The sequence below is a fragment of the Phaeoacremonium minimum genome (assembly GCF_000392275.1).
Source record: "Phaeoacremonium minimum UCRPA7 unplaced genomic scaffold PA7_03_scaffold_290, whole genome shotgun sequence".
Lineage (NCBI taxonomy): Eukaryota > Fungi > Ascomycota > Sordariomycetes > Togniniales > Togniniaceae > Phaeoacremonium > Phaeoacremonium minimum.
Window position 1 is genome coordinate 495879 of NW_006921195.1, and position 6733 is coordinate 502611.

A 6733-nucleotide genomic window follows, 5' to 3' on the forward strand; every position below is an offset into this window, starting at 1 on the left:
AACGAGAGTGTCGGTCTGAATTACTCTGTTACGAGTGAAGGAGTGTGTATTACTTTCGTCGGATACAAATCGACTATTATTAGAATTAAGGAGTGTGATGAATATCAGTGATATGAAAATGAGTGACAATGGCTGGCGCCAAGTGGATGTAGAAAACCGAGTTCCAAGAAATGGTGAGAGTGAAGTGGCCGGGAGGTCGGCCGTTTAAAATGGATATCGACTGTAGGACTCTATACACCAAGAATGAATCAGCCTCAGCAGTTCTTCACCTCGCGAGCGAGACACGATCTTCAAGACCCGCGCGATCTGAACCCACTCTCCCAGGGGCCGACGTGAGCTACGTCGGTGGCTCGACCGATCTGGTGCGGTAGGCGACGAGCTGGCACGAGGACCATGGGAGAGAAACGCCAGTCGAAATTGCTCCTTTGTACCAAACGGGCATAGGGGGCGTGCCAGTCGATGCCAGAGGAGCGGGTGGGCGGCGAGATGGGGGACGTGGGAGGTGGGAGCTAGTGATAGCTCGAGGGTAGGTATGTAGGAGGTGTGCTCTGGGGTGGAAGAGGGTTATCCCTTACCGCCACGGTGGTGCAGTGCCTGGCAAGACAGACGAAATGACACAATTCCTGAGGCAGGGTGGGAGCTACGAGTTAACGTGTCCCACAACGGCAAGCCTCGACGGAGCGGTCGAACTTGACAAGCGTGATCGTGAAGAGAGAGCCGCGGATGGCTAGCCAGGGATGATGAGGATTCCCGTCGGCATGCAACTGTAAGGGCAGACGTGGCACAATTTTAGATTCTCGAGCCTTTCTCATGAAATTTCATCCCGGGACTGGTCTGAAATTGGGGGCACAGTCCGGCCGAAACGGACGATTAGACATACCTCTACTATCAACGCCTTGAAAAGGTTGAAGCCTTCACAGTGATCGAGATCATGTAGCGCTACGTTTCTTTTGTGGTTTTTTGGATTATTCCCCAGAACTAAAAGATGACACGAACGAATGTCGGTCCCGTCAAGAAAGAAGTTCCCAACGATCTTTTTTGTGGTCTATAGCGAAAACCCCCGTTGCTGGTGAGATCCTGTCGACCTGACTTTTGATTCCTTCCACCGTCGACCCGCGAGCGAAGGGCGTCTCGTTGGCGGCAGTGGTGGGTTGAGGAGGAATGGAGAGAGGTGTCGGGCGGGAACGAAGGGATCCGCGGGTGGGGACAGATTAGGGAGATTCCTCGTCGTCGGACCGCAGGAATGCCAGAGGACTGGAAAGAGGAACGGTTCCTTTGGGGGATTGGATTGGGAGCTTCAAAAAGGGAAAAAGGGCTCAATTGGAATTGAACCTTTGATTCTTTCTCCGCAAATAGGCTCTTTCTTAATCCCACACACACGGTCCGGTCTTCACCTCGGTCGTGGCCGGTCCCTTTTTATATGGACGGGGAGGGGGCGGAATGGCTTGTCGGGGTGCCCAGCTGGGTCCTATTGATTATCTCCTCCTTCCCTCCGTTTCTCTTGTGAAGAAAGGGAGATGACGTCTGGAAGGAATAGTTCGGGGGAGAGAATGAATGGACAGGAGGAGGGAAAGGGAAGGGGAGGAGGAGATAGATATTGGGGAGAGGAGGTTAGAATGTAGGAGGAGGATGGAGAGAGGGAAAAGGGATTGGAAGAGATCCAATGGGCTAAGCTGTGCAGTTTTAAGACATGGGCAGACAAGACCAGACCCCCCAGGCCCGGGCTCCATTGGGTGTGTGGTGCTAGGTGCTTGCCCACTAACTAACTCGAGAGAGGTGTGTGGTGTGTGTGTGAGAGAGAGAGGGAGCGAGAGGTGTGCTTGGTGCTGCTGTGCCAGGGCATGGGTGTAAGTATGGATATGGATATGGGTATGGCCATGGGCATGGGCATGGACATGGGTATGAGATGGGGGATGGGGTTATGGGTCGGGATAGATGATGTTCAGGTACTCCACGCAAAAGCAACGCGCAGCGCAGCCAACAACCTTGTGAAAGTGGGCAAAGGCAGGTCCTCCATCCTCCATCTCCTCCACTGCCTGCTGCTGCTGCTACTGCTATTACTACTGCTGCAAGTATCAAAGAGTACGTATCTATCTCACTTAACTAAACAAAACACCATCACCACTTACCACCCCGGCAAGCCAAGCACAAGAGAGAAGCGGACAACAAGGCCAGCACACACGCCCCGGCCCTGGCTGCTCCTTCTCCTCACCACCTCCTAAGCCAGCCAGCCGATCCATCCACCCATCACAATTCATACAGTACACACCCCGGCAGACCGGTACGAAGACGGGGATGCGCGTGTGTAGTGCATGCAGTGCGAGCAACTTCCATGGTGAGGCAGGTTTGTACTGCGGTATTGTGAAAGACACTGACTCCTACGCTGTCCGTCCGTATGTCGAGTATTCGCGCCACGACCCGCGGGTGGAAGACCTCTCTGTCCTCTGCACCGTACCACGTCGTCCCCCTGATATCTCAGGCAAGTAGCTCACGTAGCAGCCGAATGGTCGTCGTCGTCTTTGGTCGTGGAGATGGCCCCCGAGCCTGGAGCACCTGGAGCACCAAGCAGAGCTGCGACCGGCCAATACTACGGCCCAGGACACACGGCGGCCACTCATCCACGTCGACGCCCCCAAGACCAGACGAGAGGAGCAAGATTGTGCGGTGCGGCCTTGTTCCCTCGGCTGGGAAATTCAGGCCGGGCTGTGTGAGGGCAGGGATCTACAGGTGCTAGGCTTGCAAGGCCTTGCTGGGTGCTTGGGGAGGCGTCAGACTAATCCGTCCAGTCGCTGGCCGAGATTGAAGGCCGCTCTTGCAGCAGTACTATGCAGTAGGAACACGGCGTGGGTCGAGTCTCCTCACTTCTCTTACGCTTGCTTGCTTGCTTCGCTCTCGTCGACGGGTGACACGGTACGGTACCAAATTTGCTGCAGCGACAAAGCGTCGCCGTCCGTTGCGTTACTTAGATGGCCCTGCCGATGCAGTAACGGCACGGCTTTTTTCTTCTCCCTCCTCAACCTAGGACGACAGAACAGTAGTTTCATCGTACCAGAGTGGAATCAGTGGGTTCGAAGCCGATGCAAATGACTGAAAAGGAGCACAGTGCCTTCGACTACCGACTGCACCTTTCCAGACCTGGCCGTATCGTCCTCGACGACTCCACGATGACGGACGGTTACGGTTTGGGTGAGGGCATAGTGTGATGCTTTTTGCTTTTTCGATATGTCCTCTTTGGGTAAGTCAGGTCAGGTACTTTAAGATCTCGCGACACCAGCGCGTTGCAAATCGTTCATTTGGCTTGCGTTTGTCTTGTATTGCCTTGTCTTTTGCTCCGTCCCGCCCCGTACTTAGCTTAAGTACTTTGGTCCAGTAAAGCTAGGTAAGATACAGAGAGAGATGGCGTTCTGACTACTCTAGCGGCCCCCATCCGGGTAAGCACTGGATACAAAGCAGGCTGAATTCCTGGCGATGATCTTTCAGCGCCTCCTTGTGCTTCGTTTTAAGTGGCTGCAGCAGTCTGACTCCCGTGTGTTTCGAAGTGAGGAGGGCAGTTGGTTGATTATTTGTTGTTCGAAAAAGATAGACATGAATGAATGAATCTGTTTGTTTTGCACGTGCATGAATGAGGAGATGAGTAGTGCGGCCTCGCCCGAGAAGGCCCCCTTTTGTTGACTTGATGCTTCTGTAGCTAGCGTTTTCCTGTCATCTATCATTTCTTGTCACGCTCGTGACCGAGGATCTCGAGATGGCCAGTATCCGCACCGGCCTGCAGCAGAGGACCCGGAGGCTGGACACTTGAGTAACTCCATCATCAGCGTCATAGGTGGGGGAGAATACTTCTCAAGTTGCTCGGCGTAGATCCACTAGACGAGCATAAGGCCAGCTGCATGAAATAATTGTGTGCTAGGCTATTGGCGTGTCAGGTTGGTTTTTTTTTGTCTGGGTTCCTGGCTTTGAATGGCATTGTGGTACGAGTGGGCTTCTTTTGGCGTACCAAGTGCAGTGCCGTGCATTGTCGACATAAAATTGACACTTTTCTATTCAATCTGAATGATGCTATTTCAAGCAGGCGGCTCAAAATACCAGCTTCCGTCCCCTGGACCTTCATGCCTCCGATTCGAGATCTGGTAAAATGACCATCTTGTGTCTGCCATTAGACCCATCTTGGCCATAGTGCTGCATGGTAGAGCTGTTTATTTATTGCCTTAAGTAAACACTAGAGTATTTGTTCATCGAGCATAGCATAACATAGACTGAATAAGCAAGGTACAGCACGCACGCACACTACAGTACCACCGAGCTTGGACGCCGATGCCCCAAGCCGTGTGAGCTCTGCAAATTGCAACTCTTGAGAGAGCCCCTTCAAAAATTCGGCGTCTCCTTTCTGACTACTCTATCAGCCGCTAATGCGCGCCGTGTCACGCCTCCTCTCATCCTTCACAGCGGTCCTCCATGTCAATCGCGATCGCCCTCTAGAAAGGACTGGCTGGTGCCTCGGGGCACGGAACGCTGGGAAGAGTATGGAGAAGGTAGCATCTGGACGGACAGGTTACGCCTTAGCCTGGTCCACCAGACGCGTCTAATGAGGCAGCTTGTGTGGTGGTTGTCTCGTACCAGGACAGGACCTTGCAAAGTGGGAGGAGGCGGAGACAGGCTGGGCAGAGCAAGATGATGGTGTATGGTGTCTCCTCACTGCGTTCGGTGCTCGACTGTACTGTATGGGGAGAGGCGTGCGTGGGTATCGTTTCCTCGGAGCAGCCATTGAGTTTAGTGCTGCTTCAGGTCCAAGGAAAAGGCTGGATGGGCGGGCTGGCGACTGGTGCTTCTAAGCCGCGACCTGCATTGGATCCGAAGCGCCAATGCAGAGCTTGGGAGTCTCGGGTGGCCAATCAGCGGGCCATGACGCGAACCTGCACGACTTCGAGAAGCCCAATTAATCATGCGTGTCATCCAGGTCTGAGGTCTGTCCGAGGAAGAGGAGGGGGCGTGGAGGTAAGAGTCAAGGCAAGCTCGGCACAATAGCTCGACAACAGAGGTTGAGCAAATGAATAGCTCCAAGAGCATTATCTGTCATACGGTAATCGTCATTAAGAGTAGGTATTAGCTACCTAGCTATAGGTAGTTGACCTCGGAGGACAAATGACTCTGAGGCTGGGCCGACATCAAGGGCTTCTATCAGGCCTTGCTCGAGCAGGTCTTGTACAGCCATTTTGCGAGACCTGCCCAGTCGGATCTCCAGTAAGTACCCAGTTACAGAGTACTGCATAGTAAGTCTTCGATCGCCTCTAATTTGACGGATGCGTGGCTGAGAAAACTCCCCAAGCGAACGGCGTGTCAAAGTCACCTAGCGCGACTGGCCTTGGTGGAGTTTAATTGACTGCATCAAGCCATATACCCGTTTAGCAGGCCAGGTCCTGCTAGCGGGCTACCATCCCCTGAAGGCCATTTCGCTTGACCGATCGTCGTACCGGTTTAACAATTTCCAGAGCTTACTTGATGACAGGCATTCTGATCAAAACGCCAAAAAGACGCCATCCATGGAAATGTTGTGATGGCGGCCACAAAAGAAAGGCCCTCCCTGAGGCTTGCTTATTACCGTATCAAAAACATGCCGTGCAACTCACTTCAAGAAGGTGGGCAGGATGCAATAGAAGCCGTGAAGCACGTTAAACGGCTGGCCGGCATTTCCTGGAACTGGCTGATAGAGTCAAATAAATTGAATCGATTGATTGGTACTCAGGTCCTACTGCATGTCGTGGGACTGACCCTCTCTCACCGCAAAGATGGAGGACATGTACTTTCGATAATCAAGTTTATCGCCCTACAAGTAAGTCGGAGCATGCTCCATCGGTGCAATCGATCCTCATTTGACCCATTCCGCCATGCACCAGCCTCTTTTTCTTGTAGTTGCCGCCCACGCAAGCGTGGTGGCTCGAACGGAGCCGCTAAGCAACACCATAGACAGCAGCAAAAAACAATGGCACCTGAAAAAGCAAGGAAGATCGTCACATTGTTCTGCTTTGAGCAAGATGGTGAGATCTGAGTGCTCCACGATGCTAGATCGGGCTACCCAAGCCTCGGCTCCTGGTTGCTACTATTGTCTTTCCCTAGCGCTCGCTCGTGCCAGGCCCGCGCCGGCGGCCTTTTTTGCCTCGTCATCCAGACCATTGGGTTTTGATTCAATCATGGCACGCAAGCTTATCAGGCCGAGCCAGGCCTAATAGAACCGCCGGAGGTGGTGCCATCGTCAATAGCAGTTGCGTGGCCACGCAGCACCAGCAATCAAGAAGTCGGTCGTTGATTGCGACCAGCGCCCGTCAAAGCGGATCTATAGTAGCTTCTATCTTAAGGTCGGAAAAGGGGCTCTCCAATCGCTCATTTGCAGCAGGGAGCTCTGTTCAGGTTCCCAACATCCGGCATCCAATAGCACAACTCCGCGTACCTGCAGGGTCGCAGACAGATAGATATCTTGCAACCCCCAATTTGACAGCTTACCGTGCCCGCTTGGAGTGTGAGAGGGTCGTCTGGAGATCAGATTCGCCGTTCTGTAGAGTACCACCTCCTCCGCCGGACATGTGCCGCTGCATCCATCGAATCGTTTCAAGTGCATCTTATCGCCTTCTTCTGCATATTTCACCGCCGGCAAGATCCAACAAACAACGAGAGGCCTGAGCCACATCTCCAAGTTACACAGCAGAGCTTCAAAAAAAAAAATCAGGCTACGAGACGACTT